General features: G+C 39.9%; 1 pseudogene; it reads left to right on the forward strand.

Annotated features, from left to right (window-relative positions):
• Positions 1-22,491: 22,491 nt before the first annotated feature.
• LOC117072542 lies at positions 22,492-23,568 on the forward strand (annotated as a pseudogene).
• The last annotated feature ends 2,712 nt before the right edge of the window (positions 23,569-26,280 follow it).

Genomic DNA, 26,280 nt, shown 5'->3' on the forward strand with positions numbered 1-26,280 from the left:
TGGGATATTCAACCACAAGGGCTGATGGGTTCATGTTTGTCTGAATCCCAAAAGACTGAGTTTTCTGTTGATCTGATGAAGAACTATTTTCATAACAAGAAGTTTCAGAGAACCTGGGAATTAGAAAAGAACGACTGGCTCTTGTCTTTCTGTTTTTGTTTGTTTGTTTGTTTGTTTGTTTTTTGAGGTGGAGTTTTGCTCTTGTTGCCCAGGCTGGAGTGCAGTGGCACGATCTTGGCTCACTGCAACCTCTACCTCCCAGGTTCAGGAGATTCTCCTGCCTCAGTGTTCTGAGTAGCTGGGATTATAGGCACATGCCACCACGCCCAGCTAATTTTTTTTTATTTTTAGTAGAGACGGGGTTTCATCATGTTGGCCAGGCGGGTCTTGAACTCCTGACCCCAGGTGATCCACCTGCCTCGGCCTCCCAAAGTGTAGGGATTACAGGCATGAGCCACCACGCCCAGCCACCTGGCTCTTCTTAATTAACGATTGTTATGCTTGCATTGCCTCTGAAACAACGATACAGAATTTAAGTAGAGACTCCAAGTGGCTAAACAGACTTCAATGCAGCCTGAGCCCTGGTATAGGTCGTGTATCCTCTCCTCAAAATGAGATTTGGGCTCTGGAGGACTGTCTTATTAAAAGCAAGTTTTAAGAGCAGAGAAGTGAGTTTGAACCGGATCCGTAGAGAAAAATTCTGTGTTGAAAGCGAAATGAATCTTAGCTCAAGTTTCAGCATGTTACTTTTGAACTAGCAATGCAAGTACTGTGTTTTTTAAGGATATGGGAGGAACCCAAAATTCATTGCAGAAAGGAATCATGATTAAAAAAAAAAAAAAAAGAATAAAAGGGTAGGAGAAAGAGAATAAGAGGAAGACAGAGAAAGAAGGAAACATTTACTCAAGTGGAAGTGTTCTCTTCCTAGCCTCCAAGAGAGCACGCCTTCTGGGTGGGCAGCCTGGGGAAGAGCACTTCAGGAGCAGTTTGCTACAGCAAGCAATGTTGCTGACTGTCCCCTCCTTGGAACTCTTGGCCATTTGAGTTTCTGGACACCCCTATTCTAGTCCTCCTTCTCCTATGCCCTCCCTGATTATTACCCAGGGCTCACTCTTCAGAGCTTTCTCTTCTCATTCAGAAGCTCTAGATTAACAAGTTTATTTCTGTGGCTTCTCCTACCCCTTAAATGATTGCAACTCCCAAACGTACCTTTTTAAACCATTCTCTCTTCTAAAACCCACAGGCCAAATTGGCCATCAGTAACTGCTCATCATTTCTAAAATCAAAGTTATCTCCATTCCTCCTAAACCTCTTTCCACCATCCATACTCTATCTTCCAGTTCCCAAAGTCAAAGCAGTTCTGAAGTCATTCTTCATTATTTCTTCCAATTCAACTACCAAATCCAATCTATCACCAAGTGCTATTGAATGTACTTCTAGAATCTCTTTCTAATCTGTACCTATCTTCCAATCCTACTGCCACTGTTTTTCGGGATTTTTTGGTTTGTGTTTCTTTGTTTTGTTCTGTTTTTTTGAGATTGGATCTCACTTTGTCACCCAGGCTGGAATGCAGTGGCGATCATAGCTCACTATGACGTCGAACTCCTGGGCTCCAGGGATCCTCTCACCTCAGTCTTCAAAGTAGCTGGGACTACAGGTGTGAGCCACCATGCCCAGCTAATTTTTTTTAAAAAATTTTTTGTACAGATGGACTCCTGCTATGTCTGGGCTGGTCTCAAACTCCTGGGCTCAAACAATCTTCCCACCTTGGACTCCCAAAGTACTAGGATTATAGGCATGAGACACCATGTCTGGCCTACTGTGACTGTTTTATACAAAGCTTTCATCATATCCTCCCTGGATTCCTAACTTTCATTTCTGATCTTTTTTCTGGCCAATCTTTGTACCAAAGTGAACTTTCTAAAACATAAATCTAATATTTTCTCTTTTACTAACTTTAATAACCTCTGATGGGTTCCCTCTGGTTCTCAAAATAAAAATCCAAATCCAAACAACGTTCTTCATTACATTGCTGAAGTGTTCCTTAACATCCTCATCTCTTGCAATTTCCCCCTCTGCACTCACAGACCTTATTTCAAACCCTGCAGTTTGACCACAATAGGTTATGTGCCACTCCCCAAGCACAGCATGTTTCTTCATGATTCTTTGCACATTCTGTTTTCTCTATATGAAATGTTGTTCCCTGCCTGGTGAGCTCCTTCATACTCTAAGATTAAGCTCCAACGTCACTCCTCTGTAAAGCTTTCCCTCACTGCCCAACAGATTACTTATATCTACCCGTGGGGTTACTAGTCCTTACCTCTATTGGGGCACCTTTAAAGATACACTGCAAGTACTGGCTTATGTATTTTTCTCCCTGAACAAATGAGACTGACATCATGAGTTCCTAAAAGATAGGCATTGGCTCTTATTCCTTTTGATGTCCCCAGCTGTTCACCAAATACTCAATAAATGTTAATGATGTCAAGATAATTCAACTTTCCACACAAAGAAAGAACCCCAGGACCCTCCAGAAAGTGCCACCCTTTCCCAGAAAGAACTCTTTAGGCCCATGTAGTCTTGCCCTGTGACTTAGCCCATAGCTAGAATAAAGGCAGAACATATTCCTTCAGCTTAAAAGAGAGACCAATGGGAACAGGGCAGAGAGAGAGAAAGACAGAGAAGGAAGGAGGAAGAGAAAGATGACTACTCCTTTGATAATTCAGTGCACCTTCCCCCCTAGAAAAAGGAATCTTGTTCCTTGATCGCAAAATTGGAAAAGAAACAGAACCTTCCCACAATGCTCTATATTTAGAGGATACTTAAAGAGCACTTGAATTTATTTATTTATTTATTCATTCAAGTGTTCTTTAAGTATACAGGTGAATGCTCCCCAGTTGGTGGGAAATTTGTACTAGAAATAATGAGCTCAGCATCTCACTCACCTTAGTTTGTCTTTCACCAGCCCGTCTTTCCCTTTCTGAGAGTCTTTGTCTCCCTCTCTTCATGTCCAACAAGCGGAGAAAAATTAAAGTGGCACCAGGAAATTTTTCTAGCCTCTATATCCAAATAACCTCTTAAAAATAAACTTGATTTACAACTACAACATATGCAACTGAGTATCTTAACTATAAATCTAATGTAACCATTGTTCCTTTGGATGCTTCCTTAATTTAAAGAGTGATAAATACACCCTTTAAGGACTATCAGTTCTAATCATTTCCAAATGACTGATTTCCAGTGTGTTTCTACCATACATTTCCTTTATATAAATAAAAAAATTTTTCTAAATTGCTTCCATTAGTGTATAGAAAAATATTTGTTATTTATTTGTAAATGGTGATGGGAGGATTATAAGCATATTGCCAGATAAAATTCTATAACAATTCTCTTAGTATATTATGTTTGAAAATGCAATATTTATATAGTAGAAACTACAATATTAAAAAAGCTTCTATAAGTTTGTCCTTTTAAAATGTAAACTATTAAAATATTTTTAAATATGAGGAAAAACTTTTTAATGCCAATTCCGTATCAAAGTTTAGGATTTTGCATTTATACAGAGCAGAGTTCATGAACTCCTGCTAATCGTGTTAACAATCTACCAGGTTTCTAAAGGCTCAGCAGGGGTTAGAATTAGAAGGCTCTGCCATCAACATCAATAACAGGAACAGTGACACCCAGAGGAGTTTACCACTGTGCTCTCCTAAGAGGGTTCAGCACATTCAGGCACTGTAACCCATAATTGAAAGAGACCTATAGTTAATGATTCCAAAAGAGATCTAGAGGGACACATTATTTCAGATTTTGTTTTAAATAGTGAGTCTTAAAAATTACATATGTATGTAGGTATACATATTGTGTGCTAGTATATATACAACATTATGATGGTCATACTTTTTATTTGAAAGAGCCTTACCACTCAAGAGGATTTTGAGTTCAAATTTTTGTTTTGGTAACAAGAAAGATGCGAATGAAATCTCAAATGTTTCTCTGGGAGGCAAGAAAATGGCTTGAATCCCTAATTCAGAATGCAGCCTTTGGACAAATGATGACTCAAATAATCTCTTGTATCCTGGGCCCAAAGCAGGTGGCAAATCAATTCAGAAACACATAAAAACAAAGTTAATACCTTTGAGTTTATAGATATACATTAGAAGCCAATTTCAAAGTATTTTTAAAAATAAACTTTCCACATATGAATTTGTTATCTATGGATTTCCACAGGCAGGAAAACGTGCCCTCTTCCACCCCTATTTTTCAAATAATCCTCACCCAATTCCCTTTCTTCACTCCCTTCTCCATAAAAAAGGCAATATTCAAATCTTAAGGCCAAGATGGCTAAGGTTTTTGTTGTTGTTGTTGTTGTTGTTGTTGTTTGAGACAGAATGATGATTAATACTGAGTGTCAATTTGACTGGATTGAAGGATGCAAAGTATTGATCCTGGGTTTGTCTGTGAGGGTGTTGCCAAAGGAGATTAACATTTGAGTCAGTGGGCTGGGAAATGCTTAATCTTTAAGCATTAACATTTGAGTCAGTGGGCTGGGAAACGCTTAAATCCTTAATCTGGGTGGGCACCATCTAATCAGCTGCCAGCACAGCCAGAATATAAAGCAGGCAGAAAAACGTGAAAAGGCTAGACTGGCCTAGCCCCCAGCCTACATCTTTCTCCTTTGCGGGATGCTTCCTGCCCTCCAACATCAGACTCCAAGTTCTTCAGCTTTCGTACTCAGGCTGGCTTCCTCGCTCCTCAGTTTGCAACCTATTGTGGAACCTTGTGATCATGTGTTAATACTACTTAATAAACTCCCCTTTATATATATGTGTGTGTGTGTATATATATACACACACACACACATACACATCCTATTAGTTCTGTCCCTCTAGAGAACCCTGACTAATACAGATTTTGGTACCAGGAGTGTTTCTAGAGGAACAGAATATTAAGGATGGAGTTCTTTTGTTGGTTTGGGGGTTTCTGCAGTTGACTGCTTAATATGATTAGACCCAAGGACTAAGGACTGTACTTCTAATAGTATGGAAAACACTGATAGTCATTGGTGTGAACTGTTTAGAGAGTTATACAGAATAAATGCATTTGACACTCCTGATTTGCCACTCATGAGAGACAAGTTTAGTGACTCTATACGTAATACCTTTGACTATATGTGGAGAACCAATGAATATAATGAAGTTGGTTGGTTGCTCCTAAGATCACTGGACAGTGATGAAAGAAAATTATGAACTCAGAGACTCTAACTCCTGGCTTCAGAAGCAGATACTGAGCCTCAAATCCACTAAGATTGCCCTGAGTGAGAGTTTTATCTCCTGTAGAGAAAGAGCTGAAATTGTGGAAAAACAGACACAGCTCTTATCAAGCAAGTGTCTGACTTCCAAAGAAAGGTGCAGGCATAGCCTCACCAGGTGTCTACTGTTAAAGTGAGGGCATTGATTGGAAAAGAGTGGGACCCTGCAACTTGGCATGGAGACATGTGGAAGGACCCTGATGAAGCTGGGGACACTGAGCTTGTAAATTCTGATGAACCTTTTTTGCTAGAAGAAACAGCTTCCCCATCCGCAGTAGTGGCAATACCCCCTCCCTGACCCATACTGCCATCATCCTTTCCACCTTTGTCTGAGGAGATAAAACCTGTGGTGCCTGAGGCAACAGTGATGGCCTCCCCTGAGGCAGTTGCCAGGCAAGACAATGTTGATTCTCTTCTGGAGCCACCTCCAACACCCTTGTTTGCTTCTAGACATATAACTAAAGTCCTAGAGGTGAGGTTCACAGTGCAACCCATGAGGAGGTACACTACACTCGAAAAGAACTGCTTAAGTTTTCTAATTTATATACGCAGAAATCTGGAGAACAGGCATGGGAATGGATATTAAGGTGTGGGATAATGGTCAAAGAAACATGGAGTTGGATGTGGGTGTGGGATAATGGTCAAAGGAACATAGAGTTGGATCAGGCTGAATTTATTGATCTGGGCCCACTAAGTAGGGATTCTGCATTTAATGTTGCAGCTTGTGGAGTTTAAAAAGGCTAAAATAGTTTATTTGCTTAGTTACCTGAAATACGGATTAAAAGAAGACCCACTGTGAGTGAGTTGGAAATGTCTGATCTCCCTTGGTTTAATATAGAGGAAGGGATCCAAAGGCTTAGGAAGATTGGGATGGTGGAGTGGATTAGTCTTTAGACCTACTCATCCCAGCTGGGAGGGTCCAGAAGCTATACCCTTGAACAACGCTTTGTGAAACAGATTTTTGAGGGCAGCAAGTGCAACTTTGAAGAGCCCTGTAATTGCTCTTCTCTGTATGTCAGATCTAACAGTAGGAACCACAGTCACTCAACTACAAAATTTAAATACAATGGGAATAATTAAATCCCGAGGTGGCAAGGGCCAAGTGGCGGCACTCAACCATCAAAGGCAAGCTACTGTAATAAACAGCAGAGGCAAAGTAGCAATCAGAATAGCCTGACTCTTGTAGAGGTCTGGCACTGGCTAATTAATCACGGTGTTCCTAGAAGTGAAATTGATAGGAAGCCTACTGCATTCCTACTTAATTTATATAAGCAGAAAACTTCTAAGTTGAATGGACAAAAGACTAATTTGAATTATAAAAACAGAGAATCACAGCCCCTCAATCAATTTCCAGACTTGGGCCAGTTTACAGACTCAGAACCCCTTGAATGAAAGGGAGGCTGGGTCCTGTTGAGGAAGGATCCCATTACACTACTGACAATTTATGCTGTTAATCTTTCTCTCATCCTTCCCCATGGAGACCTCCAGCCTTTTACCAGAGTACCTGTGCATTCTGGAAAGGAAAATAATCAGGCATTTTGGGGACTACTGGACACTGGCTCTGAGCTGATGTTGATTCCAGGGGACCCAAAATGTCATTGTAGCCCTCCAGTTAAAGTAGGGGCTTATGGGGGTCAGGTAATTAATGGAGTTTTAGCTCAGGTCTGACTTACAGTGGGTCCAGTGGGTCCCTGGACTTATCCTGTGGTCATTTTGCCAGTGCCAGAATGCATAATTGGCACAGACATACTTAGCAGCTGGCAGAACCCCCACACTGGCTCCCTAACTGGTAGAGGGAGGGCTATTATGGTGGGAAACGCCAAATGGAAGCCATTAGGGCTACCTGTACCTAGAAAAATAGTAAATCAAAAACAACATCACATCCTGGAGATTAGTGTCACCATAAAGGACTTGAAAGATGCAGGGGTGGTGATTCTCACCACATCCTCATTCAACTCTTCCATTTGGCCTGTGCAAAAGACACGTGGATCTTGGAGAATGACGGTGAATTATCACAAGCTTAACCAAGTGGTGACTCCAGTTGCAGCTGCTGTACCAGATGTGGTTTCATTGCTTGAAAATACAAAAAAAAAAAAAAAAAGAGCCAGGCGTGGTTGCGGGCGCCTGCAGTCCCAGCTACTCCGGAGGCTGAGGCAGGAGAATGGCGTGAACCCAGGAGGCGGAGCTTGCAGTGAACCGAGATCACGCCACTGCACTCCAGTCTGGGTGACAGAGTGAGACTCCGTCTCAAAACAAAAACAAACAAAACAATCAAACTCCTGATCTCAAGTGATCTGCCTACCTCAGCCTCCCAAAGTGCTGGGATTACAGGGGAGATGGCTGTTAATCATCTGGTATCTTCTCATTTTTTCTTTGGGAAGCCCTACTAGTATAAAATATCTGCATTTCCTTTTGCTGCCTGTAGAAGGCAGACAGTGTAGCACATCATATCAACTTGCTTTGAAGCTGAAGGAAACATGATAGTGATCTCTAAGGCAGTGTTTATTTCATGGTAGAGTCGTCAAGACTATCTATATACATAATTTGCATTTTAGTCTTCTGGATCTTTAATTTTGATAAAGGTTGAACATTATATATCCATACGTTTACAATGCCCAAATTTGTTTTCCTTTAAGCTCAGCATCACTGTAGCAGTTACTGCACACTAAATACTTTTGTGAGATTTTAAATAATCAGTTCAATTTGAAATCTTTTCAGAAAAAACTAACTCAATAAGGCTAAAACAGTGATTTCATAATAATCTCAATCTTATTTGCCCCCAACTCTAAGTATAACCATGGCAGTCATGGCAATTTACACTAGGGAGTTACATTGTCTCTTTTCTAAATTACCATAGGTACAAATTCTGCCTTTGGTGAAAGTGCTGTTACTTGCAATCCAAAGGTGCTGTTACTTGCAATCCATGGAATAGCTATTCATGTCTGAAGACATTCAAACTGACAAAAAAGAAATAAAAAAGAGAGAGGGATAAATTAATGGGAATATATAGAAAGAATTTACCAGAGTTAGCAATTGTTCTCCATTACTTTCTTTCCATATGCACTTTACCACAGCAAACGGTCACAAACTCAACTAAACCGTTGTCTGACTCAGTTTTTTGACAATTCCCTATCTTCTTTTTTTTTTTTTTTTTTTTTGAGACGGAGTCTGGCTCTGTCGCCCAGGCTGGAGTGCGGTGGCCAGATCTCAGCTCACTGCAAGCTCCGCCTCCCAGGTTTACGCCATTCTCCCGCCTCTGCCTCCCAAGTAGCTGGGACTACAGGCGCCCGCCTCGTCGCCCGGCTAGTTTTTTGTATTCTTTTTTTTTTTTTGAGGCGGAGTCTCGCTCTGTCGCCCGGGGCTGGAGTGCAGTGGCCGATCTCAGCTCACTGCAAGCTCCGCCTCCCGGGTTTACGCCATTCTCCTGCCTCAGCCTCCCGAGTAGCTGGGACTACAGGCGCCCGCCACCTCGCCCGGCTAGTTTTTGTATTTTTAGTAGAGACGGGGTTTCACTGTGTTAGCCAGGATGGTCTCGATCTCTTGACCTCGTGATCCGCCCGTCTCGGCCTCCCAAAGTGCTGGGATTACAGGCTTGAGCCACCGCGCCCGGCCCCCTATCTTCTTTAAGAGGAACCAATGTACATGTTTCCCTGGTAATTTTTGAGGGTTTCCCCCTTTTTCAATATTAATATTACAACAGAAAACTTTGCTTTACTATATTATTAAAAATTTGCTCAACATTTCAAAAATAGCATTTTTTAGTTGTAAAATCTATACATAAAATTTACCTATAACCATTTATAGATATGTAGTTCAGTGGTTTTAAATAAATTCACATTAGTGTGCAACCTTATCACCACCATCAATCTGCAGAACTTTTTCATCTTCCCAAACTTAAATTCCATATCCATTAAACAATAACTCCCCAGGACCCATTCCTCCAGCCCCTGGTAACCACTCTACTTTCTATCGCTATGAATTTGACTACTCTAGGTATCTTGTATAAGTGAAATAATTCAGTATTTGTCCTTTTGTGTAGCTTACTTCACTTAGCATAATATCTTCAAGGTTCATCCATATTGTAATATGCACCAGAATTTCCTTTGTAAGGCTGAGCAATATTCCATTGTATGTATATGCCACATCTTGTTTATCCATTTATCCGTGTAGAGACAGTTCAGGTGCTTCCACATTTTAGCTATTACAAATAATGCTGCTATAAACATGAGTGAACAAATATCTATTTGAGTCTCTGCTTTTGCATCTTTTGGGTATATATCCAGAAGTAGAATTGCTGGGCCATATGGTTATTCTATCTGTAATTTTTTGAAGAACCACCATACTGGTTTCCATAGTGGCTGCACCATTTTATGTTTCCATCAGCAATGCACAAGGGTTCCAAGGTATCTCCACAAATTTGCCAACACTTGTTATTTTCTATTTTGTTATTATTATTATTATAATTATCTTAGTAGGTATGAAGTAGTATCTCTTTGTAGTTTTGATTTGCATTTCCCTAATGATTAAAGATTTTGAGCATAATTTCATATGCTTATTGGTCACTTGTATATTTTCTTTGGAAAAATGTTTATTCAAGTTCTTTGTCCATTTTTTAATCTGGTGGTCTGGTTGTTCAATTGTTGAACTGTAGGAGCTATTTACATATTCTGCTATTTAACCCCTTATCAGACACAAGATTTGCAAATATTTTCTTCCATTCCATGGGTTGCCTTTTCACTCTGTTGATAGTATCCTAACTATAGTGTTCAGCTTTAATAATTTCAGAAATATAAATGATACAAGCTCCTTAAATCATCTGAAAGTTTATTTAAATGTTTAGCTTGTTTAGTTTTGTAAATTTTGACCAATAAATTGCTAATTTTATTTTTTTCTTTCAGCCTTCTGAAGATGCCAAAACAAAAAGCTAAAATTAAAATTTTATAACTCCAAATTCACAAAATTAGGGAGGAAGTAGAGCAAGATGGTGGAATAAAAGGCTCCACAGATCATCCCCTCCACAAGAACACCAAGTGAACAACTATCTACACAGAAAACAAAAAAACTTCATAAAAGCCAAAAATCAGGTAAGCACTCATAGTACCTGGTTTTAACTTCATATCATTGAAAGAGGCATTGAAGAGATAGAAAAAACAGTCTTGAATCCCTGATGCCACCTCCCCAATCCTGGCAGTGGAGGTGTGGTACACAGAGTGTTTCTGGGCACTAGGGGAGGGAGAACACAGCAATTGTGAGGCACTGAACTCAGTGCTGCCCTGGTAGAGCAGAACGGAAAACCAGACCAAACTGACACTCACCCACAAAGGGAGCATTTAAACCAGCCCTAGCCAGAAGAGAATCACCGATCCCGGTGGTCAGAATTTGAGTTCCCACAAACCTCGCCACTGCCGACCAGTACTCTGTGTCTCCAAATAAACCTGAAAGGCAGTCTAGGCCATAAAGACTGCAATTTGTAGATGAGTCCTAATGCTGAACTAGGCCCAGAGATAGTAAACTGGAGGGGCATGCAACATAGTGAGACACCAGCTGGGACAGCCAAGGGAGTGCTGGCATCATCCATCCCCTAACCCCAGGCTGCACAGCTCACAGCTCCAAAAGAGACCCCCCTCTTTCTTCTGCTTGAGGAGAGGAGAGGGAAGAGTGGGGAGGACTTTGTTTCACATCTTGGATACCAGCTCAGCCACAGTAGGACAGGAGCGCTGGTCAGTCAGGAGGTCCCCATTCCAGGCCCTAGCTCCCAGATGACATTTCTACATACATCCTGGGCCAGAAGGGAACCCACTTCCTTGAAGGAAAGGACCCGGTCCTGGCAGCATTCATCACCTGCTAACTAAAGAGCCCTTGGGCCCTGAATAACCAACAGTGATACTCAGGTACTACATCAAGGGTCTTGGATGAGCCTCTGAGACTTGCTGGCTTCAGGTAACAGCATGAACATGAAGGGTAGAGCACCAAAGAAGTTCTTGGGGTCCCTGATTCCAGGACTTGATTCTTGGATGTCCTTTCTGGATCTGCCCTGGGCCAGCAGGGAGTCCACTGCCCTGAAGGATGAGTCCCACACCAGGCAGCATTCACCACAAGCTGACTTAAGAGCCTTTGGTCCTTAAGGGAACATCAGCAGCAGTAGTCTGACAGTATTCCTGGTAGCCTGTGGTGGTGGTGGCTATGGGGTGAGGCTCCTCTTTTAAAGGGGAAGGAAGAAGTGGGAAGGACTGCATCTTGTGGTTTGAGTGCCAGCTCAGCCACAGTACAATAAAACATCAGATAGACTTCTAAGGTTTTTTACTCTGGTCCCAAACTCCCAGATGGCATCACTGGACCCACAGGAACTTGGGGGACCTTGCTGCCCTGAAGGAAAGGAGACAGGACTGGCTAGCTTTGCCACTAGCTGATTGTAGAGCCCCAGTGCCTTGAGCAAATATAGGCAGTTTCCAGAAAGTAGTTACAGTGGTGGGCCTTGGGCAAGACCCAGTGCTGTGCTGGCTTCAAGCCTCACCCAGCCCAGTCATAATGGTGCTTGTGGCCACAGAGGTGCTTGTGTCCCTCCACCCATAGCTTTAGGAGGCTCAGAACAGAGAGAGAGAGAGAGACAGAGAGAGAGAGAGAGAGAGAGAGAGACTCTGTATGTTCGGGAGAAAGTAAGAGAAGAGATCAAGAGTTTCTGCCTGGTAATCTAGAGAATTCTCTCGATCTTGTCCAAGACCATCAAGGCGGTACCTCTACAAGTCTGCAAGAACCACAGTGTTACTGGGCTTGGGGTGCCCCCTAAAGCTGATACAGCTTAGATCACAACACTCAAGTCCTTTAAAATATCAGGAAAGCCTTCCCAAGAAGGATGGGACAGTGAAGACTACAATAAATACTTAACTCTTCAATGCCCAGACACCAAAGAACATCTACTAGCATCAATACCATCCAGGAAAACATGACCTCACCAAATGAACCAAATAAGGCACCAGAGACCAATCTTAGAGAAACAGAGATATGAGACCTTCCAGACAGAGAATTCAAAATAGCTGTGTTGAGGAAACTCAAAGAAATTCAAGTTAACACAGAGAAGACATTCAAAATTCTATCAGATAAATTTAATAAAGAGATTGAAATAACAAAAAAGAACCAAGCAGAAATTCTGGAGCTGAAAAATGCAATTGGCATACTGAAGAATGCACTAGAGTCCTTTAATAGCAGAACTGATCAAGCAGAAGAAAGAATTAGTGAGCTTGAAGACGGCCTATTTGAAAATACACAGAGGAGACAAAAGAAAAAAAAGAATAAAAAACAATGAAGCATATCTACAGGACCTAGAAAACAGCTTCAATAGGGCAAATCTATGAGTTATTGGCTTTAAAGAGGAGGTAGAGAAACAGATATGGGTAGAAAGTCTATTCAAGGAGATAATAACAGAGAATTTCCCAAACCCAGAGAAAAATATCAATATCTACATATAAGAAACTTATACAACACCAAGCAGATTTAACCCAAAGAAGACTACCTCAAGGCATTTAATAGTCAAACTCCCAAAAGTCAAGGATAAAGAAAGAATTGTAAAAGAAGTAAGAGAAAAGAAACAAATAGGCCGGGCGCGGTGGCTCAAGCCTGTAATCCCAGCCCTTTGCGAGGCCAAGACGGGCGGATCACGAGGTCAGGAGATGGAGACCATCCTGGCTAACACGGTGAAACCCTGTCTCTACTAAAAAAATACAAAAAACTAGCCGGGCGAGGCTGAGATCCGGCCACTGCGCTCCAGCCTGGGCAACAGAGCGAGACTCCATCTCAAAAAAAAAAAAGAAACAAATAGAATAAAATGGAGTTCTAATATGTCTGGCGTCAGACTTTTCCGTGGAAACCACACAACCCAGGACAGAGTGACATGACATATTTAAAGTGCTGAAGAAAAAAAAAAAAAACTTTTACCCTAGAATAGTATATTTGGTTAAAATATTGTTCAAACACAAAGGAGAAATAAGACTTTCCCAGACAAACAAAAGCTGAGGAATTTCATCAACACCAGACCTGTCCTACAAGAAATGTTACAGGGAATACTTAACTTAGAAAGAAAAGGACATTAATGAACAATAAGCAATTACCAAAAGGTACAAAACTCAGTGGTAATAGTAAGTACACAAAAAAACACAGAATATTATAACATTGTAACTGTTATACTCTTGTGCTAAGTAGAGAGACTAAACAATGAACCAATCAAAAATAGTAACTACAACAACTTTTCAAGACATAGTGCAATTATATATATATATATATATATATATAGAAACAACTGGCTCAGCACAGTGGCTCATGCCTGTAATCCCAGTACTTTGGGAGGTCAAGGAGGGTGGATCACTAGAGGCCAGGAGTTCAAGGCCAGCCCGGGCAACATGGCAAAACCCTGTCTCTCCAAAGAATTTTTAAAAATAAGCTGAGTGTGGTGGTGTGCAGCTGTGTGGTCTCAGCTACTGGGGAGGATGAGATGGCAGGATTGTTTGAGCCTTGGAGGCAGAGGTCGCAGTAAGTCAAGATCATGCCATTGCACTCTAGCCTGGGCAACAGAGCAAGACCCTGTCTCAAAAAAATAAATAAATAGAAACAACAAAAAGTCAAAAAGTGGGGAGATGAAGTTAAGCCAAAGAGTTTTTATTAATTTCCTTTTTTTTTTGAAATGGAGTCTCACTGTGTCATCCAGGCTGGAGTGCAGTGGCATGATCTCGCCTCACTGCAACCTCCGCCTCCTGGGTTCAAGAGATTTGCCTGCCTCAGCCTCCCGAGTAGCTGGGATTACAGCTGTGCACCACCATGCCTGGCTAATTTTTGTATTTTTAGTAGAACCGGGGCTTCGCCATGTTGGCCAGGCTGGTCTTGAACTCCTGATCTCAAATGATCCACCCACCTCAGCCTCCTAAAGTGCTGGGATTACAGGCGTGAGCTACCACACTCAGCCTATTAATTTTCTTTTGCTTGTTTGCTTATTTATGCAAACACTGTTAAATTTTTATCAACTAAAATAAATGGGTTATAAGATAGTACTTGTAAACCTCATTTTAACCTCAAACCAAAAAACATACAATGGATACACAAAATATAAAAAGTAAGAGCCCAAATCATATCACCAGAGAAAATCACCCTCATTAAAAAAGGAAGGAAAGAAAGAAGGAAGAGAAGACCCCCAAACAACCAAACTACAAATAGCAAAATGATAGCAATAAGTCCTTACCTATTATAATAACATTGAAAGTAAATGGACTAAACTGTCTTACGAAAACATGTAGACTGGCTAGAAGAAAAAACAAGACCCATCGATCTGCTGCCTACAAAAAAACAAAACAAACAAAAAAAACACTTCACCTGTAAAAACACACATAGACTGAAAATAAAGGGATGGAAAAAGATATTCCATGATAATGGAAACTAAGAAACAGGAGTTGCTACACTTATATCAGACAAAATAGATTTCAAGACCAAAACTCTAAGAAGAGACAAAGAAGGGCACTATACAATGAGAAAAGAGTCAACTCAGCAAAATAATATAACAATTTTAAATATATATGCACCCAACAGTGGAGCACCCAAATATATAAAGAAAATATTATTAGTGGTAAAGAGAGAGATACATCCCAACACAATAATAGCTAGAGACTTCAATGCCCCACTTTCAGTATTGAATAGATCTTCCAGACAAAAAATCAACAGACACCATCAGTCTTACTCTGTACTAGAGACCAAGTGAATCTAATAGATATTTATGGAACATTTCATCCAACAGCTGTAGAATACACATTCATTTCCTCAGCACATGGATCATTCTCAAGAATAGAGTATATGTTAGGTCACAAAACAAGTCTGAAAACATTCAAAAATTGAAATAATATCAAGCATCTTCTCTGACCACAGTGGAATATAACTAGAAATTAATAACAAGAAGAATTTTGGAAACTATACAAATACATGGAAATTAAACAATATGCTCCTGAATGACCAGTGGGTCAATGAAGAAATTTTAAAAATTGGAAAATTTCTTCAAACAAATGATAATGGAAAAACAAAATACTAAAACCTCTGGGATACAGCAAAAGCAGTACTGAGAGGGAAGTTTATAGCTATAAGTGCCCACATCAAAAAAGGGCAAAAACCTCAAATAAACAATCTAGTAATGCATCTTAAGAAACAGAAAAGCAAGAGCAAACCAAACCCAAAATTAGTAGAAGAAAAGAAATACTAAGGACTAAAACAGAAATAAATGAAATTGAGATGAAGAAAAAAAAAATACAAAAGATCAATAAAACAAAAAGTTGGTTTTTTAAAAAGTTAAACAAAACTGACAAACCTCTAGCCAGACTAAAAGACAGAAGATTCAAATAAATAAAATCGGAAATGAAAAAGGAGACATTTACAACTGATACTGCAGAAATTCAAAGTATCATCAGTGGTTACTATAAGCAACTAGATGACAATAAATTGGAAAATCTAGAAGAAATGGACAAATGTCTATATACATAAAACCAACCAAGACTGAATCAGAAAGAAATCCAAAACCTAAACAGACCAAGAACAAGTAATGAGAAAGAAGTCATAATAAAAAGTCTTCCAGTAAAGAAAAGCCCAGGACCCAATGGCTTCACTGCTGAATTCTACCACACATTTAAAGAAGAATTAATACCAATCCTTCTCAAATTATTCCAAAAAATAGAAGAGAAAATAATACTTCCAAACACATTCTAGAAGGCCAGTATTACCTTGATACCAAAACCGGACAAAGACACATCAAAAAAAGAAAAACTACTGATGAATATTGATGCAAAAAATCCTCAAGAAAATACTAGCAAACAGAATTCAACAATATATTAGAAAGGTCATTGATCATGGCTAAGTGGAATTTATCCCTGGATGCAAGAATGGTTCAACACATGCAAATCAATCAATGTGATACATCATATCAAAAGAATGAAGGATAAAAACCACATGATTATTTCAATTAATCCTGAAAAAGCATTTGATAAAGTTCAACATCCCTTTATGATAAAATCCCTCAAAAACCTGGGGATAGAAGGAACATATCTCAACATAATAAAAGCTATATATGACAGACCCACAGTATCATACTGAATAGGGAAAAACTGAAAGTCTTTCCTCTCTAAGATCTGGAATATGGCAAGGATGCCCACTGTCACCACTGTTATTTAACATAGTACTGGAAATCCTAACTAGAGCAATCAGACAAGAGAAAGATATAAAGGGCATCCAAATTAGAAAGGAAGAAGTCAAATTATCCTTGTTTGCAGATGATATAATCTTATATTTGGAAAAACCTACTAAAGACTCCACAAGAAAACTATTAGAACTGAGAAATTCAGTAAATTTGCAGGATACAAAATCAACATACAAAAATCAGTAGCATTTCTATATGCCATAGGTGAACAATGTGAAAAAGAAATTTAAAAAGTAATCCCACTTATACACATAAAATTACCCAGAAATTAACTTAGCCAAAGAAGTGAAAGATCTCTATAATGAAAACTACAAAATACTGAAAGAAATTGAAGGGGACACCAAAAAAATGGAAAAATATTCCATGTTCATGGATTGGAAGAATCAATATTGTTACAATGTCCATACCACCCAAAGCAATCTACAGATTCAATGCAATCCCTATCAAAATACTAATGATATCCCTCCCCAGAATAAAAAAATATATAAAATTTATATGGAACCACAAAAGCCCCAGAATAGCCAAAGCTATCCTAAGCAAAAGGAACAAAACTGGAGGAATTACATTATCTGACTTTGAATTACCCTACAGAGCTATAGTAACCAAAACAGCATGGTACTGGCACAAAAAAAGACAATAGCCCAATGTAACAGAATAGAGAACCCAGAAACAAATTCACACGCCTAGAGTGAAGTCATGTTTGACAAAAGTACCAAGAACATACACTGAGGAAAAGACAGTCTCTTCAATAGACGGCACTGGGAAAACTGGATATCCATATGCAGAAGAATGAAACTAGACCCCTATCTCTCACCATATAAAAAAATCAAATAAATCTGGCCAGGCAAGGTGGCTCACACCTGTAATCCCAGCATTTTGGGAGGCTGAGGCAGATGGGTCACTGGAGGTCAAGAGTTCAAGACCAGTCTCACCAACATGGTGAAACTCTGTCTCTACTAAAAATACAAAAAAATTAGCTAGGCATGGTGGTGGGCACCTGTAGTCCCAGCTACTTGGGAGGTTGAGGCAGGAGAATTACTTGAACCTCGCAGAAGGAGGTTGTGGTGAGCCAAGATTGTGCCACTGCACTCCAGCCTGGGTGACAGAGTGATTATCCATCTCAAAAAAAAAAAAAAAAAAAAAAAAAAGACTTAAATCTAAGACCTGAAACTATGAAACTGCTTCAAGTCAAAATTGGGGAAAATCTCTAGGACATTGGTCTGGGCAAAAATTTCTTGAGTCCCACAAGTACAGTCAACCAAAACAAACATGGACAAAAGAGATAACATCAAGTTAAAAAGTTTCTGCACAGCAAAGAATACAATCAACAAAATGAAGAGACAACCCACAGAATGGGAGAAAATATTTGCAAAATACTCCTCTATAGGGGATTAATAGCCAGAATATATAAGGAGCTCATACAACTCTACAGGAAAAAATCTCATAATCCAATCAAAAAATGGGCAAAACATTTGAACGGACATATCTCGAAAGAAGACATATAAATGGCAAAGAAGCATATGAAATGGTGCTCAACATTACTGATCATCAGAGAAATGCAAATCAAAACTACGATGAGATACCATCTTACCCCTGTTAAAATGGCTTATATACAAAAGAGAGGCAATAACAAATGCTTGTGAGGATGTGGATAAAAGGGAACCCTTGTATTCTGTTGGTGGGAATGTAAATTAGTACAATCACTAGGGAGAATTTGGAGGTTCCTCAAAAAGCTGATCATTGAGCTACCATAGGATCCAGCAATTCTATTGCTGGGTATATCCCCCAAAGAAAGGAAATCATTATATCAAAGAGATATCTGCACCCCTATGTTTGCTGCAGCACTGTTTACAATAGCTAACATTTGGAAGCAACTTAAGTGTCCATCAGCAGATGAATGGATAAAGAAAATGTGGTACTTGGCTGAGCGCAGTGGCTCAATCCCAGCACTTTGGGAGGCCGAGGCAGGTGGATCACGAGATCAGGAGTTCGAGTCCAGCCTGGTCAACATGGTGAAATCCCGTCTCTACTAAAAATACAAAAATTAGTAGACAGGCGTGGTGGTGCATGCTTGTAATCCCAGCTACTCGGGAGGCTGAGACAGGAGAATCGCTTGAACCCATGAGGCAGAGGTTGTGGTGAGCCAAGATTGCACCATTGCACTACAGCCTGGGCAACAAATGCAAAACTCCATCTCAAAAAAAAAAAAAGAAAATGTGGTACTTACACAAAATGAAGTACTATTCAGTCATAAAAAAGAATGATATCCAGTCATTTGCAACATGGATGGAACTGGAGATCATTAAGTTAAGGAAAACAAGCCAGGCACAGAAAGACAAACATCATATGTTCTCACTTATTTGTGGGATCTAAACATCAAAATAATTGAACTCATGGACACAGAGAGTAGAAAAATGGTTGCCAGAGGCTGGGAAAGATAGTGGGGGAATGGGGGGAGATGAAGATGGTTAATGAGTGCAAAACAAATGGAATGAATGAATAAGACCTACTATTTGATAGCACAACAGGGTGACTATAATCAATAATAACTTAAATATTCATTTTAAAATAACTTATTAAGTGTATTGGATTGTTTGTGACTCAAAGAACAAATGCTTGAAGGGATGTATTTTTTAAAAAAGAATCTCATCCACTGGGGAAAAAAATTCACAAAATTAAATAAGTATGAAATACATTGAAATATTTAAAGGGTGTTTTATAAGTTTGTAGCATTTATGCTTCTGAAATTATTAAAACTTAAAACTATGCTAAGACTTTTGGGGCACTGTGTTTTAACTGTACAATCCTGGTCATGGATGTATGGGTACACTACAAAACTACACAATTTTTTTTTTTTTTTTTTTTTGAGATAGACTCTTGCTCAGTTGCCCAGGCTGGAGTACAGTGGCGCAGTCTCAGCCCACCGCAACCTCTGCCTCCAGGGTTCAAGCGATTCTTGTGCCTCAGCCTCCCAAGTAGCTGGGATTAGAGGTATGAGCCACCAGGCCTGGCTAGTTTTTTGTATTTTTAGTAGAGATGGGTTTTCGCTATTTATATGGTTTGGCTGGGTCTGCACCCAAATCTCATCTTGAATTGTAGGTACCATAATTCTCTTGTGTTGTGGGATGGACCAAGTAGAAGATAATTGAATCATGGGGGTGGTTTCCCCCATACTGTCCTCATGGTAGTAAAAAGTCTCACCAGAGCTGATGGTTTTATAAGAGGAAACCCCTTTCGCTTGGCTCTCATTCTCTTCTCTTGTCTGCCGCCATGTGAGACATGCCTTTCACCTCCTGCCATGATTGTGAGGCCTCCCCAGTCACATGGAACTGTGAGTCCATTAAACCTCTTTCTTTTGTAAATTGCCCAGTCCCAGGTATGTCTTTATCAGCAGCGTTAAAACGGACTAATACAGCTATGTTGGCCAGGCTGGTTTCAAACTCTTGGCCTCAAGTGATCTGCCTGCCTCAGTCTCCAAAAGTGCTGAGATTACAAATGTGAACCACCGTGCCCAGTCTACACAATTCTTTTGACTCTTTTGGACATTTGAAATTTTTCACAATAAAATATTCAAAAAAATTTGGGTCAAGAGATATAATTTAATTATGAGAAATTAATAAAGATACATGAAAAAGGCTAAGCATAGAAGCAAAGTGATTATCAGTATCAATATGTTGGACTCTGGAATGCACCTGTGATCCCCGGTCACACTGCGCTAATCCTCATAAATTGTCCTTTAGCAAGACACAGAGGACTTCACAGAAGTAGAGAAAGCCCTCTACTTTATACTCAAGACAAATTCTTGCTACAGTTTAGTCCTCCTTTCAGGAACTTTTTTCCAAGATCTATATTTATGACCAAGAAGTGTGTCTTATATCCAGGAAGCTTTTTTCTCTTTATTTCTTTTTGCCTTAAAGAATGACTGTGACACTTCCTAAGATGCTTGGGCATGTTAGATAGCTTTTTGTGAACTCATTCAGCTGTTCGTCATGTATTCAGTAAATAATTCCTATGTGCCAGGCACAGTACACAGTGGTGGGATATGATCATAAAAAACGCAATCCTTAACCAACTGACTTTATAGTCTAGCTGAGGAGAGAGAGGAGGGCAGAAAAATAGAGTCTTATGATAAAGTGTAAAGTGCTATACAGCATGTTCAGCATTGTAGCACCATCGTATTACAGCGTATTATGGAACCACAAAAGAATAGAATGCCATCCAACCTTACAAATACAATTATGGCCTCCCTGAATAAGTGAGAGGTGTTAGCGGTGGGGTGAAGGTATAGAAATTAACCAGGTAAAGAGGGGATTGATGAATGTTTCAGTTAGAGAGAATCCCACGGGTAAAGTCTCAGAGGTGCCTGGTAATATGGTACATCTGAGAAAGAACAAGGAACTACTGGTGAAAGCAAGTAGATGTCTGGAATAGGATGCTGATGCCCTGGTAAGAAAAGAAATTTAAGACATTCACAAAAGTAATCCATTCCCAGCTGAAAGTGGAAAAAAAGGCAACATATTTATCTGATTATTTCAGATAAATACAGCTTAAAATAAAGGTATTTTACATTTTATTTGGCTTCACTTTATGAGCCCTTTGAAACAAAATTTTAAAGTTTGAATTATCCAAATTCAGTATAATTGCTTTAATTTGCTATTGCATTCCGCAATTGGAAAAATAGGGTGAATGATGAAAACCACGAAATATACACGTGGATGACATGAATACACAATGAGTGAGGTACACAAGGAAATTTTTTACCAGTGATCCTCAAACCTCAGTGAGCAAAAGTGGACTACTTTAAAAGCCATTTCCTATCTTTCATCCTTGAGACTCTGACTTAAGAGATCTGTGGTGGAGTTCAGGAATCTGAATTTTCAACAAGACCACAAGTGATTCTTTTAACTATTTGCAATAGAAATGTTAAACCTAAACTAAATTAGAGAGAATACTATAACATTACCCACATACTCCTTATTCACCTTCCATAAATAAACATATGGCCAGTCTTGTTTCATCTACATTGCCACTCGCTTACCCTTCATCCTAATTTATTTTTAAAATAATCCCAAATATCTTGACACTTTATCCACTAACACTTCAGTTTTTATCTATAAAAAGAATGAATATTTTTAGCATTTGCACAATACAATAATCACACCTAAAGACCCAAAGTGATCCTAATGTAACCGGTCTAGTCTCGGAAAAACTGGACTTGAGAAAGAGGGTAACAAGTCAGTGTCTAAGTGGACTACTTGGGGAGACATAACTTAATTTAGTTCATCATAGATTCAAACTCTTTGTTCAAGAACAAGCAAGCTATTCAGTTATGTTTCTGAAACTGTTACCTTAAATATTCAAAAAATGTATTTAGAGAGAGCATAAAATTAACACACTGAATTGAATTTTTTAAAAAAACTTTTTCAGGGCTAAAAAAACTTCTTTAAAAAAAACTTTAAAAAAACTTTTTTAAGGAAAAATAAGTTGCCTTTGTTAAATACATTTTTACACCTTATCAAACCTCAAAGAGGAAAGAACAAATTACTCAATTTGCTTTTCCTCCAGAGTTACTCAGATTTCACAGAGTTTAAAAATATTTTTCTCAATGAACCTCAGAAAAGTTTCTCAAAGTAATGAAGAACACAAAATGTGCCCTGATAACTTCCTCACAATTTAACTCCAAATGCTAAAGAATCTTGCTACTTATAGTTATAGCCACAGAATGCACCATTTGAAAATCAAGGTTAGAGAAATCTGATTCCTTCAGTCATACTTCAGTTCCTTTTTTTATCTGCTTTATCATCCCCACTCAGAACCAATATTTATAAAGTTCAAGTCAGTATTTCCTTGACATTTTTATCTCCTTTCATCTGTTGCTTTAAAAACAAAAGGAAACAAACCTTAATACAGAAAATAAAAGAAAGGATAAGCAGCTGCAATGCTGAGCACAAGAACCAGCGCAGGAACCAGAGTGCGAGGAGTAGCTGGGTGGGCACCATGGCTGGGATCACCACCATGGAGGAAGTGAAGTGCAAGATCCAGGTTCTGCAGCAGCAGGCAGATGATGCAGAGGAGAGAGCTAAACACCTCCAGTGAGAAGTTGGGGGAGAAAGGTGGGCCGGGGAACAGGCTGAGGTTGAGGTGGCCTCCTTGAACCTTAGGATCCAGCACGTTGAAGAGGAGCTGGACCATGCTCAGGAGTGCCTGACCACTGCCTTGCAAAAGCTGGAAGAAGCAGAAAAAGTTGCTGATGACAGTGAAAGAGGTATGAAGGTTATTGAAAACCAGGCCTTAAAAGATGAAGAAAAGGGCCAGGCGCAGTGGCTCACACCTGTAATCCCAGCACTTTGGGAGGCCAAGCCGGGAGAATCACGAAGTCAAGAGATCGAGACCATCCTGGCCAACAAGGTGAATCCCCGTCTCTACTAAAAATACAAAAAATTAGCTGGGTGTGGTGTCACATGCCTGTAGTCCCAGCTACTTGGGAGGCTGAGGCAGGAAAATCACTTGAACCTGGGAGGCGGAGGCTTCAGTGAGCTGAGATCGTGCCACTGCACTCCAGCCTGGCGACACAGCGAGACTCCATCTCAAACAAACAAAAAAAAGATGAAACTCTAGGAAATACAACTCAAAGAAGCTAAGCAAATTGCAGAAGAGGCAGATAGGAAGTATGAAGAGGTGGCTTGTAAGTTGGTGATCATTGAAGGAGACTTGGAATGCACAGACGAATGAGCTGAGCTGGTAGAGTCCCACTGACAAGAGACAGATGAGCAGATCAGACTGATGGACCAGAACCTGAAGTACCTAAGTGATGCTGAAGAAAAGGACTCTCAAAAAGAAGACATATATGAGGAATAGATCAAGATTCTCACTGATGAACTCAAGGGGGCAGAGACCCCTGCTGAGTTTACTGAGAGACTGGTAGCCAAGCTGGAAAATGTAACTGATGACTTTGGAAGATAAACTGAAATGCAACAAAGAGGAGAACCTCTGTGCACAAAGGATGCTGTACCAGACTCTGCTTGACCTGAATGAGATGTAGAACACCCCAGTCCTACCCTGCTGCTGCTCCTCCCTTTGTTCCTGACTCGGCCTGAGGCCGGCCTGCCTGGAGCTGATCTTTAACTGAGGGCTGATCTTTAACTTGGGGGCTGCTTTCTACTTTCGCGGCCCCCTCCTCCCCTGCTTTTTTGCCAAACTGTCTCTGCGTCTTCCTGGAGATTCCAGCTGGGCTAAAGGCTGAGCACCTTTGGAAACAACATTTAAGGGAATGTGAGCACAATGCATAGTGTCTTTAAAAGCATGTTGTGATGTACACATTTTGTAATTACCTTTTTTGTTGTTTTGTAGCAACCATTTGCAAAACATTCCAAATAATTCCACAGCTCTGAAGCAGCAATCTAACCCCTTTCTCACTTGCAGAAGGTGACTTTTCAGCTTAATGCATATTGCCCTCTCCGTAGAGGAGAGGAAAAAGTATAGGCCTGCCTTACTGACAGCCAAACAGAGCCCAGGAAAAGACTCCACTATGAGAAACCTCGTTGCTCTGTACAAAGTACCAGTCAAACCAGAAAGATGATTCCAGGAGGAGTTAGCCAAACAACAACAAAAAAAAACAAAAAAGATATCTTAAAGCTGAAAACCTGGCTGGGCACCGTGGCTCATGCCTGTAATCCCACCAGTCTGGGAGGCCGAGGCAAGTGGATCACGAGGTCAGGAGTTTGAGACCAGCCTGACCAACATGGTGAAACCCCGTCTCTACTAAAAATACAAAAATTAGCCAGGCGCGGTGGCATGCACCTATAATCCCAGCTACTCAGGAGGCTGAGGCAGGAGAATCACTTGAACCCGGGAGGCAGAGGTTGTAGTGAGCCCAGATCATGCTACTGCACTCCAGCCTGGGCGACAGAGCAAGACTCTGTCTCAAAAAAAGAGAAAGATATCTTTGGACAACGTTATTTCAATTTTTTTTCATTAGAAGTGACCAAATTTATAGAATGGATCATGTGCCCCTTAGGTTGAGGTGACCACTTAATTGCTTTCCTACCTCCTTGAAAGAAAGAAAGGAAGATTATGTTTTTGCCACTGATTCAGCCATGTGAAACTCACCTCATTAGTCTTTTCTGGATTTGAAGCTGCTGTCTCTAAAAGTGCCATCTCATTGTGCTTTGTATCAGTCAGTGCTGGAGAAATCTTGAATACCTTATATACAAAACTTTTTTTAAATTTTGTATTATTTTGAAACTTTGCTTCCTTGGGTTTGTGGCACCCTGGCCACCCCCTTCTGGCTGTGACAGCCTCTACAGTCTGTGCGCTGGCAGTTTGCTGATCTTTTAAAGCTTCTTTCCCTACCCAGTCCCCATTTTCTGGTAAGGTTTCTATGAGATCTGTTAGGTGCACATTCTGCAGCTTATTGGCCTAAAATGCACTCTCCTTTGATGTGGCCTCTTTGGGGCCGATTGGGAGAAAGAGAAATCAATAGTGCAACTGTTTTGATACTGAATATTGATAAGTGTCTTTCTGAAATAAAAAACCAGTCCCTCCAAAACAACCCTTGAGTTTATAGCTGAATATCAGAAGCAATATTAAGTTTTCTTTCTTAACCAGGCAGATCAGAAAATCCTTTGCAACGTTAACATTTTGAAATATCAGGCTGAGCATGGAGGCTCTCGCCTGTAATCTCAGCACTTTGGGAGGCCAAGATGAGAGGATCGCTTTAGCACCGGAGCTCAACACCAGCCTGGGAAACATAGGGAGACTCCATTTCTATAAAAAATTCAAAATTAGCTAGGTGTGTTGGCATGCAGCTATGGTCTTAGCTACTTAGCAGGCTGAGATGGGAGGATCACTTGAGCCAAGGAAATTGAGGCTACAGTGAGCCATGATGATGCCACTGCACTCCAGCCTTGGCAACAGAGTGTGACTCTTCTCATCTCAAAAAAACAAAACAAAACAAAAAAATCTTACATTTCACTGTCAATCCCTAAAATCACATTTGTGTAACACTGTTGTAAATTATATATTTGCGTTTTTCAGCTATATTCCATTTTTTAAAGTACAGTGATGATCTATGATAGCTTACAAGTTATTTCTTATTTATCAACAGTATAAAACCATGAATCCATATCAAAACTATGACATAAAATCCCACATATGTGATTATTAACCTCAGAAAGCCTAAGATTAAACTGTTCCTTGACACTGTCATCAAAAGAAGCATTTAATAAAGTACTAAATATCATAGGTTTAAGGTATTTCATTTCTTTTTTAAACACTTTACCCTTTGCTGAGGTTTTTTATTTGACATGTGTCCAAGGTACAAAGACAAATCTACTCTTTTGCTCTTTGATAAGGTGTCAGAGCTTACTTAAAGGTTTAGGAATAGAGCTGTTGAACTAATTTTTTTCTACTGCAAGTTATATATGAGAATTGGTAGCAGTGTGTTGAAAGAAGTTTACCTGTGGATAATAGCGCTTATCTCACTTCTATCTATCATGCCATCAATTTCTTTATTACAAGAGTTTACCTTTGGGCAGTTCATATACCAGCTGTCAATCTGTCCTCACCCCGAGACTTTGCAGTAAACCAAGCTCAGGTGTGTTGAGGTTTCACCATGCTAGTTGTTTTCCTTCTTTCTCCAACTAGAACAGGTGTAGTCAAAATGCAAGCCTCTGGCACTCCAGATGTGCCCTATCACAAGGCAGAGCCGGAACTTTTTCATTCCTGCCTCCTAGATCACAACTTCATATCTGGA

Source organism: Trachypithecus francoisi, unplaced genomic scaffold, assembly GCF_009764315.1.
Source record: "Trachypithecus francoisi isolate TF-2019V2 unplaced genomic scaffold, Tfra_2.0 Lachesis_group4, whole genome shotgun sequence".
In the NCBI taxonomy this organism is placed as follows: Eukaryota; Metazoa; Chordata; class Mammalia; order Primates; family Cercopithecidae; genus Trachypithecus; species Trachypithecus francoisi.